This window comes from Tamandua tetradactyla, chromosome 17 (genome assembly GCF_023851605.1).
Source record: "Tamandua tetradactyla isolate mTamTet1 chromosome 17, mTamTet1.pri, whole genome shotgun sequence".
NCBI classification, from domain to species: Eukaryota; Metazoa; Chordata; class Mammalia; order Pilosa; family Myrmecophagidae; genus Tamandua; species Tamandua tetradactyla.
In genome coordinates this window covers 64,723,022-64,737,018 of record NC_135343.1, presented here as the reverse complement: position 1 = coordinate 64,737,018, position 13,997 = coordinate 64,723,022, and the positions used below count along the sequence as shown (strand labels likewise).

The 13,997-nt window shown below is 37.0% G+C and overlaps 1 long non-coding RNA gene and 1 pseudogene across 2 annotated transcripts in view; both read left to right on the top strand.

Annotated features, from left to right (window-relative positions):
* Positions 1-13,997, top strand: part of LOC143661202 (immunoglobulin kappa variable 3-11 pseudogene) — a 150,520-nt pseudogene that overhangs the window by 122,090 nt on the left and 14,433 nt on the right. The window lies entirely within an intron of this gene.
* LOC143661723 (uncharacterized) lies at positions 1,545-7,128 on the top strand. The gene is made up of 3 exons (XR_013164785.1): positions 1,545-1,727; positions 4,723-4,809; positions 7,010-7,128. It is a non-coding gene; the product is annotated as an uncharacterized LOC143661723 (long non-coding RNA).

Below are 13,997 nucleotides of genomic sequence, written 5' to 3'. Positions count from 1 at the left end.
CCAAAGCCTGGGCAGTTACAGGCCTTCTAATAATTATAAGGCTTGAGATGGCAAAGGGCTGTCTAGAAAAGGAGCAGCAGGGGCCATTCAGAGAAGCTGAGGGCAGCTCTTACCACCCAGTCCTTATGGAGCTGCAGGCTGAGAACCAGGTTACAAGGAAGGCAGGGCTAGCTGGGGTGGTCACTCATAAGGAGTGCTTATCCCTAGGCAAAGATAATGGGCTACCAAATATAACTTATTTATGCCATGTTAAAGAATCGCTGCACTGAAGGTATCTGTGATTTTATGTATGACTGCGTGTTTTCCTCTTTGTCTTCGATATTCTGCAGTTTTCTGAGATGGGTTTCATTATGGACTACAATTGACTATTGACTACTTTGGCTTTGGTATGATGGCACTTGAGTTTGTGAATTGGTTTCTTCCACTAATTCTGGGTAATTCTCAATCATTATTTGTTCAAATATACATGTGACCATTATCCACCTTCCTCAGATGTATATTAGTTCTCTTTGTGCAGCTCCCTGTATCCTTTATGTCTGTGATTTGTTTTCCATATTTTTCTTTCCCAGTATTGTATTTTTGAAAAGTTTCTTCTGCCCTGGCTTCTAGTTCTGTAAATTATCTACTTCTCTCAATTGCCTACATTCAGTTTTCAATTTTGGTTTTCCTTATACAAGATCTAGAAACTTTGATTTGGTTATGTTTGAGAGTATAAGGTCATCATTTAAGTTTAGCTTTCTCTCTATATATTATCATATTTGTTATTCATTCATTTAAATAAACTCTGTGATAGTTTCAAAATCTGCAGTATAAGGAGAAATGCTGTTGTGAATACACTTATGATTCATGCTGCGCATGTGCCTTCAGAATTTCTCACCTGGATGGGCTCTGGGCTTTCACTGCCATGACCTTTGAATGGATCTGGAGTCAAGGCACATATTTGCAGTGCCCTTAAGATGTTTTCAAGACAGTGCTCCTTTTCAGATGATGAATTTTATTAAGGAGATATACACATTCAATATGAGGATCTTATTTAGATTGTCCTGTATTGTTGATTGCTGCTTTTGTAACAAGAGAATGCTATCCATTTTGAATACATATTTACTTTAAAATTAATTATTGCAAATTCCATTTTTTAAATTGGTTACTACATGTTTCATGGTCAATAAGTCACACTTTCTCTGATGATTTTTTTGGCATTTAACATTACATACTTCCACAATCCACAATGCAATTTTCTTGTATGAATCCTACCTGCTTTGCACAGTCCCTTCTGGCACTGCACAGCTGCTCACAGGTCTCCAGTCAGGCTCTGTGCCTTGGTGATGTGAAAAGAGCTGTAATTGGCAGGGCAAAAGAACTGATCATTTCACACACTACCTCTTTCTGATTTTGCTGTTCTGGGTCTCTTGTTGAAGGTGTAAAAGGAGCTCAATCACACAAGATTTTAATTTTTCTAGATTAGGAAAATCTACTTCAGCTGCACATAGAAATAGCTGTAATTTCCTGAACCATTACAGCCAATATTGAATGTAATAGGCTTCTGAGATAAGTATAATCAGAAGGAAGCAAAGAGTGGACTAGCATTTACTGATTTTGTTGGCATAATCTGTGCATCTGTGCTAATGGTTCATTCTGATTGCAGGTGACCCATGGGAACTTGTGAAGCCTGAGTCTCCAGACTCCCTGGCTCTGTGGCATGTCTGAGGTTAAACATCAGTGCCATGGTGAGTACCAGTATTTTATCCAGTCTCAACCACAAGAACTTTTTAGCTTGGTACCAGCATGTGTTAGTTTGCAAGTCCCCAGAATGTGATATACAAGAACTGGAACAGCTTTTTAAAAAGGAAATTAAATAAGTTAAAATTTTACAGTTCTAAAGCATAAAAAAGTCCAACATAAGGTCTCCAAGAAAAGATACCTTAGTTCAAGGAAGGCTGATGGATCAGGAACACATCTGTCCACTTGGCTGTCACATGGCTGGCATCTGCTGGGCTCCATTGCTTTTAGTATCTCTTCCTGTGATAAAGGGGGGCATTCTCACTGATTTCTTTCCAAGAAGGCTTTCAGGGTCTAGAAAATAGTTAGGGGATGTGGTCTCTTTCTTCCCTTTTAGTGATGGTCACTGTGGGAAAATGCAGTAAAGATCTCTGTTTTCATTTCCTATTGCTCCTTTAAATTTCCCACAAATGTTAGAAATGCCTCATTTGCAGTTCTACCAATCATTAGAGGAAAATGGATCTCAGTCAGCTAAAATCAGTGTGTTGCAGTGTCCCATTATGATAACTCAGGGGAGAAGCTCTTCCTTGCCCTTTCTAGTTTATAGAGACCCCCCAATTCCCTGAATGTTGCTCCCCTTCACTGTTCTTCATAGTAATCAATACTTTATCCCCTGACCCTGCTTCTGTAGTTACATGTTTTTCTGAACACAATTCTAAGAGGTTTTTTTCCTTTTAAAGACTCATATGTTTTCACAGGGGTACCCAGATAATCCAGGGTATTTCCCCATCTTAGCATCTGTGTGCTTCATGACATTTTCAAAATCATTTTTGCCACATTTGGTAGCAGCATACAGTCCCCTCTTCAGAGATTATTAATATAACTCCTTAATCTTTCTTGTTCCTTACATCATCAGTTCCATTGTCAGCACATTCTATCCAGATGGATGCACATGATTGAAGCAAGCAGAGCTCATGCAGCACTGACTGGTTAGAGGTGCAGCAAGATTTATACATTGATGAATCAATATTAAACTTTCCTTTTCTAATTCTTTCTCAATCCCCTACTCTTCCACTGTTCTGTCATTTTATTCCGCATCAAAGGCTTTTTAAGATATAATCCTCACCACTTCAGGTTAACAATCCCCACCACTGACTCTGTTCTGCTTCTCACCCTCTCTCCTTCCAGGAACATCTTTCTAGCCAAGACTTTCTGCTCATCACTTTCTGACCATAGTTCTCTGTAGTCAGACTCAGTTTCTTTGTTCAATTCTGCTTTTTCTCTAAAAACAAAAGAAGGCAAATCCAAAATGATGGAAAGTCATTTCTCTCATTCACACTGCTTCTATAGACATTTCTCTAATTCTGTAAACAATAGTATCCACAGGTGCTGTTCTAGAGATGCTATGTAACCCAATAAAGGCCATGTTCTTTTACTTCATTCTTGTGGGTTAGGTCTAATGTGCTTTGGACTTTTCATTTGGATATTTCATTTGAGAGGAGATGCAACTCATTCAAGGTGCATTTTATTTCTTCATTGGCGTCCTTTATGAGAGGTCAAAAGTTAGATGTGCCAGTTTGAGTCTGTCATGGACCCCAGAAAAGCCATGTGCTTTAATCCTCATTCAGCATTGTTGGATGGGAGCTCTTGGATTGTTCACATAGTGATGTGTCTCCAACCGTTCAATGTGGCTTTCTTACTGGAGCCCTTTAAGAAGGAACTATATTGGAAAAACTTTTAGAACAAATACAGCCAGAGACATTTGGAGATGTAGAAGGAAGATACACCTATGGGAGCTTCATGAAATAAGAAGCTTGGAGAGAGGGCTAGCAGATGTGGCCATGTGTGCCTTTCCAGTTGGGAGAGAAACTCAGCTGTCATTGATCTTCCTAAACCAAGGTACCTTTCCCTGGATGACTTAGATTGGACACTGCTATAAGCTTGCTGTAATTTGGACATTTTCACAGCCTTAAAACATGTAAAGTTGCACCTAATGGTTAACTTCCCTTTGAAAAAGTTGTTCTGTTTCTGGTACATCATATTCCAATAGCTTGCAATCTAACCAGCAGGTAAAGGAACAGAACAGAGGGAGAAATACCAGATTTGGACATTTTCATGGCCTTGGAACTGTAAATTTTAAGCAAATTGTACCTGAGATGAAACTCAATCTATTTCTGGTATATGGCACTCTGGTGTCTTTAGGAAACCAAAATACAATAAATGAGTTTACATTGATCCCTAAAATATGAAATTTATTTTGTGCTGTTCTGTCCCTTGCTTGCTCTGGGAACTTAGTTATTTTACTGCTCTATGTCTAGTTTTCACATGCATCCAATGGCTGAAATAATTGCATCTATTTTGTAGGAATGTCATGAGGCAAAATAAGCCAATCCTTGTAAATGCTTCAAGCAATTCCTTGCACCTGGACCATACGTGGGCACTGCCATCATTTCCATGCTGCACAAGTGCCTCTTTCCACTCTACTGTATCTTTAATTTTTATCAAAATATAAATTAATCCTCCAAACTCAGAGTCCTCTGTTTACTGCCTAACATTTTTGTTGCCATATATTGCTTGAACAGTGGACACCATGGTGTTTTTCCACTCACTGCACCTCACAGGGAAATCAGCCATGGATTTTCACTTTCTGTATTGAAATGTCATGCTTCAATCATTAGCCAGGTTTTCAATACTTTAATATTTAGATAATTATGATAACAGCTAATATGTATGCTATGTTTCAAATACCTCCTTTAATATTCATTTAAATCAGATGAAATAATGTTTTCTTGTTTTCCCTGATGGTGCTGGGAACTGTTTATGTGCTGCAGAGTTGGTTTTTAAATGCCTTTTCACCTACTGGTGAGACTGGCTATGAAAACAAAATCTTTAGCTTTTACTTAAATGCAAATACACAAATCACAATTTTGGGAATTTGGAAGTGTTTGTATTGTACCTAAACAGTCATATTTTCAATATTTCCAATCTGATTCTAATATGCAGCTCATCTTGGAAACAATGACATTCCTTGCAGAAGATGTGTCCTTGTGTGTCATTTACATTATATGGATGAAGTTTTTGCTAAATAAGGTAACTGCTGTCTTTATAACATTCTGAAACAGTGCTGTCTATATACTGTTACTGAGATGACTGTCCAGGTGAGCATGCTTCAGTTTTTTAAAAATTTTCTCTTAAAGTGTCACTAATCACTCAGTTTGGAGAAATCATGAGGCATTTAAAAACACTTTATGCACTAATATTTAACTTTCTGCCTCTGACACAATTAGTTTGTGAATCCAAGTGCAGTGAAGTCATGACTCTCTAAAATTCAACTCAGTCTGAGAGAGACCTGCAATAATATTTCTTTTGTTCCTGACCATTTCCCTTTTCACCTTGGGACAGCCAAATCCTCCTGCTTGATGTGTCTGTCCCTGCAGCCTCTTGGCACACTGTCCACATATACTTTGGTCTGTGCTGTGCACGGCTCGGTCCACAAAGTGGCCAGTTGCACTCAGTGGGTTCAGGATTAATGTTGGAAATTATCAGTTATTTATTTGAAAAACTATACTTTTGAAAAGACACTCAGGAGTCCTACTGTACAACTTTACAAGTAAGAGAGGACAGTTTGCTTTTTACTGCAGTGGTTTCTTTTCTTCCATTTAGTGTAAGTGTATATAGTAACAATATTATTTCATGAGAGTTTGTTTATACATTTTATGGCACTTAGGGTGCAATACAGTAAACCAATAAAAGTGTATGGCACTTAGGGTGCAATACAGTAAACCAATAAAACATCAAATCACATGCTGAATTTTTTTTCTCAATAAGTACAAGGTGATACATGTGTAATATACATAAAACACTTGCTGCTCTTTACCATATATATGTCTTGGGCTGAACACATGAAACCTAGAAGTCATTCATTCCTGAAAAGATGTTTATATCCATGTCTTAAGGAAAGATTTATTTCAACAACATGGGTTCCAACAACAATTTGCCATTTTTATCTCCTGAAGAGTTAAATATCACTCTGAAGCATGATTTTTCCTTAGATACAGTGAGAATTCTTCTAAATTTGTATTCCTTATTTTTGATTACACATTTTCTTGGCCAAATATGAAATTTAAAGTGACACATCATTTGCTTGGCTTCATTAGCAGAATAATAATTTTGCAAACAGTATAATAGTGCCTATTTTATGTGAATGAACTCACATGACACAAAAGAATATATTTTATTTCCAATAATGTGTTGAATTTTCTTCATCAAATTTATAGTATCAAAGAAAAACTTATGGAAAAGATCATATACTCAGACAGGAAAAGAAGAAATTAAACAAGAATTCCAGTCATGACTTACCTTTCAAATTCCATAATTGCATTCTGGAATATTTGGGCAGACAATTCAATTAGATCCTACTTCACTTTTGTTGAATGCAAAACATCGGGCACCACAACATTGTTGCCACCTCTGGATTCATTCATTTTCTTAATGTCCACCCTAGTGGGAGTGAGAATCATCCCTTCATTTGATGCTGCAGAGTTTCTGGTACCCAAGGAAATATCTGTGGTGAGATGAGTGCTGGAATTTGTTTTTATATTAAAGCAGCAAAGGTTGACAGTGAACTTGGAAGTGGAAGGAGTGTCAGCAGCACAACTGGCCTGTTCTCCACCATTCCTATTTTAGGAAAGAGTTTGCACAAGACACAAAGATCTAGCACTTAATTTCATTAAAGCTCTTTTTAGACATGAACCTCTGAGATAACCTTGGTGTCGCCCAGAGGGACACTTACCCAGGTTTGAGAGGGCGGCTCTGGGTGTTGCATACTTGGGCAAAAGGGTCCCATAAGGTGAGGAAAATCAAGTGTCAAAGAAGCATATTTTGCAAGTACTGTCAGGTCTCACTTGCAAGGAAGGAGACTGAATGTCTAAAACAGTAGCTACAATATCACTCCAGATGGGGTCTCACTTTTAGGAAGGGTTAACTTACATTATGTCATTTGTGACAGACTCCCTTGGTCCCATCCAATATTCACTGAGCTATACTAAGGTATCTTTCCCTGTGCTTTTAAAATTGTTTTAATTTTGGAATAATTTTAGTTTTTTTTGTAAAGGGGCAAAAATTGTACAATGTCCTATATACACTCAACCATTTACCCTTAAACTTCATATTATGTAATAACAGCACATTTATCAAACTAAGAAATTTACATTGGAAGACTCATATTCTCCAAAATCCAGACTTTATTCAGGCTAACCTTTTGTTTACTTATGTCCTTTTCCTTTTCTAGGATCCAATCCAGGACACCACATTGCATGTGCTTCCCATGAATTTGTTACAGAAAAATGTGATCTTAAGAGAAGAATGTCATGGTCACTGCTAATGTGCTCTAATTTTACATGAATTGCATAAAATTGTATTCTTTATGTCAGCATTTTATGATTTTGTCCATGCAAAAGAAATTCTCATTATTTCATGACTACTGATGAACCTTTGCCTCTATATTGACAGTTATCTAACTTATTACATTCACTCAGTCATACAAATAAGTAGTTGGGCACCTTCTTCTCCCTCCTACTGTGAGGAAAGGGAATCCCACACACCATGAGCAGTTGTGTGAGCATCTGATGCATGATAAGGTGGCTGCATGTGACTCGACCCTTACCACTCACTCCGTCTGATGATATGTCTGCAACAGGGACACTCTGTTGAGTGTCCCAGGTAAGAGCATGAGGCAGTTTGAGCTGTGCCAAATATATGTATAAGGTTGTTTCACGCCGAATTTTATCTGTAATTCAAAGAGTGTTCTCACGTTAATATTGGCAGTATCTAGTAAATAACTTAAGTTTGGAATTATAAATTCCAAAAGAAATTAAAGAATGGTAATGTTTTAACAAGATGAAGATAAAACTACAAACACTTATACAATGTCCTAGGATGAAGGAAACATCCATATCAGTGCATCTGACTCTTTCTGACACTTAATAAATCCACTTTATCAAAGCCAAAACCATATCTGGTGTATTGTATTCTGACAGCATTAGCAAGCTGAGACACAAGCTGACATGGTTTGGCAGCATCAGTTCCTCAGATAGTAGGACTGAGATCCTTTTTCCTCTTCCTGAAGATATATTAATAACTTTCTCAACTGAAAAATAAGTGAGAAAAAAAGAATAATGGAAGAATATCTGACAGCTGGAAGGTAATTAATAATGTGTGACATGTATAATATGAATAACAAATGGACAAGGAAGAAAGTGAGAGAAGAAATATTTGATGAAATAATGGTTGAAAATTGTCCAAATTTAGTGAAAAATAGGAGACCTCAGATCTATGAACCCATAGAACACCAGGAAGCATAAATCTCTCACAAAGACAGCCATGCATATTATATTTAACCTGCAAAAAATCAAAAACAAAGAGAAGATTTTTTAAAAGCCAGAGGAAAAAGAAATCCTACCTCAACAGAAACAGGGGTATTTGTTGCATTGGACATCTATCCATAATCCATGCAAGCATGAAGAATTGAGTGAAATATTTAACGTAAGAAAAAAACACTGATACAAATTTAGGATTCTAGATTCAGAACTACCCTTAAAACTGCTGGAGAAATAAAGATGATCTCAGAAATACAAACCCTGGGTGGAATTCACAATTTTTTCTTGCTATAAATGGTAAACAAAGTTGATGAGTGAGAAAGGAAATGATAGAAGTTGGAAATGCAGATGTGTCAAGAGAAAGGAAAAGCATTTGAGAAGGAATAAATATAGGTAAAGTAGAGTCTTTTATGTTTCTTGTTCTTAACTGAATAGCAGATAACAGTTTGTTTTTAATAATAGCAACACTATTTTGGATAATTTATGGATAAGCGACTTGAAACAATATCGTATTATAAAATAATAAAGCAAAACATGACAACGATGTTATAATAGATGGGGGAAAAGTTGGAAGGACTCTTCTGTTACCTACACTATACGTGAAGTGCAAAAGTGTAGGTTAAAAATACATGTAGTTAAGTTGTAAAGTCAAGGACAAACAGTAAAATAATTTTAAAAAGAATGAAATCTATATGCAAAAGTTTAGACAAAATCAAATTATATACATCACCAAAAGAAAACTAGAGAAATCAAGAAAATAGTTGAAAAATAAAACACAATAAAATAAAAGCAAAAGATAAAATGTACAGGGGCAATGAAAACAAAACAACAATTTCTCTTACAGTTTCTTCTTTGATGCAAAATTGTTTAAGAGCATGTTCTGGACCCTCCACATATAAGTGAAATTTCCTGTTCTTCATCTGTTATTGATTTCCTCCTTCATTCCATTATGATCAGAGAAAGCACTTTGTACTATTTCAATAATTTAAAAACTTTTAAGACCTGTTTGTACCCCAGCATGTGGTCTATCCTGGAGAATTTTCCATGAGCATGTCAAAGAATGCTTATAGTGCTGTTTTTTGATTCAATATTCTCTATATGTCTGTTAGATCTAGTTTGTTTATAATATTATTTAGGTTCACTTTGTCTTTGTTGAGCCTCTGTTTAGCTGCTCTGATGCAGAGAGTGGTGCATTGACATTTCCCACTATTTTTATGTAGAAATCTATTTCTCAACTTCAGTTTTGCCATGTGTTCTAGTTGCTAGCCGCTGGAATGCAATATACCCAAAATGGAATAGCTCTTAAAAGGGGGAATTTAATAAGTTGCTAGTTTACATTTCCAAGACCAAGAGAAGGTCCCAATGTCCCTAACAAGTCTATAGAAATATCCAATCTAAGGCATCTAGGGAAAGATATCTTAGTTCAAGAAGGCTGATGAAGTTCAGGGTTTCTCTATCAAGTGAGAAGGCACATGGTGAACATGGTCAGGGTTCCTCTCTCATCTGAAAGGGCACATGGCAAACACGGAATCATCTGCTAGCTTCTTCTCCTGGCTTCCTGTTGCATGAAGCTTCCCAGGAGGGATTTTCCTTCTTTATCTCCAAAGGCTGCCAGCTGATGGACTCTGCTTCGTGGTCACAGGACTTTCTGCTCTTTCTGAATCTCTCCTTTTCCAAAATATTTCCTGTTTTATATGACTTCTGTAACTAATCAGGACCCAACAAAATGGGTGGAGACATGCCTCCAGCTAATCCAGTTTAACAACCACTCTTGATAAAATCATTATCTCCAGGGGAATGATCTAATTACAGTTTCAAACATTCAATACTGAATAGGGATTAGAAGAAATGACTGCCTTTATAAAATGGGATTAGGATTAAAACATGGCTTTTCTAAGGTACATACATCATTTCAAACCAGCACACCATGGTATGGCTCATGAATTTGGGCCACATTGATTAGATATATGCATATTTGTGAATGCTATTCCTTCCTAGTGAATTTTCTCTTTGCCAGTATATAGTGTCCTTCTTTATCCTTTATAGCATTTTATTGCATTTAAAGTCTATTTTTTCTGGTATTAGTATAGATTCCCCAGCTTTTATTTCATTATTTCTTGTGTGCAATATGATTTTATGTACTTACACTTCCAACTTATTCGTATTCTTTTGTCTAAAATGAGCCACTTTTAAAAAGCCCATAGTCAGATTCTGTATTTTATCCATTATGCCAATATGTGTCTTTTTTCTTGAGGACTTTAATCCAATAACATTCAGTGTTATTACTGTGAAAATCATCCTTACTTCAATCATTTCAACTTTTGGTTTTTATTTGTCAGATCAACAACTTATTTCCGTTTGTCCTTTTTCAAGATAAAAGAAAATGTGTGCTGGTTTGAATCAGGTATGTACCCCAAAAAAGCTATGGTCTTCTAATCCTTTATTGTTGGCAGGACATTTTAATTAGGTTCTTTCCAAGGGCATAGGACCCACCCAATTCAAGGTTGGTGTTAATCATCTTTTCTAGAGTCCTCAAGAGAGGATAAGGAACAGGGAAATGCACACAGCCACATCTTCTATCCCCTCTGGGTTCTGTTGTCTTCCAATGTCTTGCTGCACTCTGGCTTTTCCCGTAAATCTGAATTTCATTCTGTTTATAAACAACTCCAGTTAATATTGATTAAAACCCAAATTAATCAGTTGCCCATGTCTTAACTAAAACTCACATCTTTAAAAATCCTGCTAATATGGGTTCACATGCAAGGCATGATTCAGATAATGTACAAAGGAAAAGGCTTGGCTCTGTGTTTTTGGGAAGGAATTAGTAAGAGTGCAATGTTATTATTTATAGTTTCCTTTCTTTACAGATATTTTCACATTTGTATCATTTCCTTTAATAAAGCACTGGAAATTTGAAAACTGAAGTCTAATAGAACTTGTCTGCTGTGTGTTACTCTGTAGTTATTCAGGCTTTTCATGTTCAGATACACTTATTTTTGTTGGTGTGAGAAGTCTCTGACATCTTGCTGATTTCAGCAATTCAAAAATAATTTATAGGAATAGTTGATACTTTTGAGTAGAGCACTGTCCTCAAGAGAGGTTTTAGATGTCTTTCTTCCCTGTGCTTTTGGATGCTACCAAATAGAGTTTAAACCCAATTCAAGGTTTGAAATTTCCAGACCCACCCACCTGGGTTGTTGGTACAGGGAAGTGTTTGATCTTCATTCACCCTGTCTAATTCCCAGCATCTGAGATGAGAGAGAGGTTTGTTCCAGATTTCACTTGCTACTCCTATGAGGATAGAGGTGAAGAAAATCCCAGGTCAAGGGAACACTGGTCTACCTGAGAACTTTCCAACCAGTGGACTTTAGGATACCACTTCTGTCCCTCTGGTCTTTCCCAGAAACTGTAATGCAGATTCAAGGTTTTCAATATATTCCTGAACAAAGCACCTTCAATGCTAATACATTCCTTGTCTATAAGACATCCAAAATATCATACTATCTTTTCAGGTCTTAGCTGTTTTAAGGTGGTACAGATATTAACATATAGATGTCCTGAAAATAGATGCTCTTCATAGACCACCTTATTGCTTGTAGGGAGTTAAATGAGAAATTATTAATTTTGCAAATCCATTTTATATTTCAAATTCTGAACATTTATTAGAAATTTAAATACTGATTTCAATGTCTTTCATCATCACAGAGTCATATTATCTGCGATGATGTCTTCGGCTCTTCCTTTACTTTTTATACATTCAAAGCTGATTGCTCACTGAATTTGCTTCTGTAATTGCTCTCTGCATTCTAATATACCCCTCTGGGCCTAGGCAGCTGCTAGGGCTTTACCAATGGGCCTTTTTTTCTGCAATGTAATCCAAGCAGTGACTAACATGTCAACAACAGGATGATGATGTCACAGACACAGATCCTCAGTTTTGTTGCTGATTCCAAGGTGAGAGGCTTAAACACTTTCCTTCATCCAGATTATTATCTTTGAGAATTAGGAAAACTGATATTAGATAAAGAGTGCAATAATGAATTCTATCGATTTTATGCATGTTATTGTAAATAAATATTTAAAAAATTTTTTGGACATAACGCATTTATATTACATTTTTGTCCAAACTGATTTTTTTGTCAACACTGGTCTCAGTTTCTGTGTCTCCTACAGAGAATCTCTCTATATAGCCAGACCATTTCATAGAGCTTCATCCAGAAGATCTACTTTGCCTGGATCCAGCAAAATGAAGACAGGCCACTAAACTGTCCTTTCCTGTGTATCTACCTGGCTGAATGGGGTTCCTCACTGATTCAGTGGCAGGGCGTCAGCTACAAATTTCACTCTGAGCATCAGCAGGCTCAAGGCTAAAGGTGTGGCGGATGGCTTCTCTCTCAGCTACATGACAGCTGTCCTCCCACTGAGCCTTCCTTGAGCACAAATCCTTCTACTTCTCACCCTATGCTTCCTCCCAACACAGGCCTGGATTTGCACAACATGTCAGTTTCCCAGAGAGTATGTGCGCTCTGACAATTAATATATGAAATGTCTTCTGGATTCCCCATTGTGGGAAGTTACTATAGGAAAATGCAGTAAAGATCTTGGTATTGGTTTTTATGGTAGATGAAAACAAAATACCACAGATCTATTGACTCAAAAATTAGAAACTCATCATTACACATTCCTGGAGGTAAGAAGCCCATAAAAAAGGGTCTCACTGACTGTGCTGGTTTGAAAGGATGTATGCCTCCTAGAAAAACCATGTTGTACTCAAAATTCCATTTCATAAAGGTAGAGTAATCCCTATTCAATACTATATGTTTGAAACTATAATCAGATCATCTCCCTGGATGATGTGATTTAGTCAAGAGAGATTGTTCAACTGGATTAGTGATGACATGGTCTTGATTGATTTACTGGAGAACAATAAAAGAGGAAACATTTTGGAGATTGTGAGATTCAGAGAGAGCAGAGAATGCTGTGGCACCACAAGAGGGAGTCCACCAGCCAGTGACCTTTGGAGATGAAGAAGTAAAACATCTCCTGATTAGCTTCATGAAACTGGAAGCCAGGAGAGAAAGTTAGCACATGATGCCACATTCACTATGTAGCCTTTCAGCTGAGAAAGAAGCCCTGACTGAGTTTGTCATGTGCCTTCTCACTTGAGAGAGAAATCCTGAATTTCATTGGCCTTCTTGTACCAAGGAATGTTTCCCTGGATGGATGCCTTAGATTGGACATTTCTATAGACTTGTTTTAATTGGGACATTTTCTTAGCCTTAGAACTGTAAATTAGCAACTCATTAACTTCCCCCTTTTAAAAGCCATTCCATTTCTGGCATATTGCATTCTGGCAGCTAGCAAACTAGAACACTGACTAAAAATCAGTATGCTGGCATGGCTGCTTTACACCCTGCAGGCTCTTGTGGGAAGTATATTTCCTTGACTTTTTGGTCTCCTTCACTGAGACCCCTTTCTTCCACATTTCAATGGAGGATCATTGCTTTCCTATGATGCCTCTTACATAGTTACATCTTCCTTTCATCCCAGTCCTGTCAGTCTTCTATTTTGTTGAATGAAAACTTTGGGTACTACATAACTTTTTCCACCTTTAGTCATTCACTCTTAATGTTGACACCAGTGGGAATGTAAGAATTCACTTCATTTAGTTCTACAGAGGTGTGGATCCCAAGAAAATCCCTATAATGAGTTCAATTGCAGCATTTTTTTTAAAATTAAAGTTTGAAGATGGTTAATTTTATCTTGAAAGTGGGAAATGAGAATCAGCAGCACAACTTGACTCTTCTTGGACTTACCAATTTAGGAAAGACTTTGAGCAGAACTTGAAGATGTAGAAAGGAATTGCATTGCAGCTTGTCATGCCCATGAACCTTTGGGAAA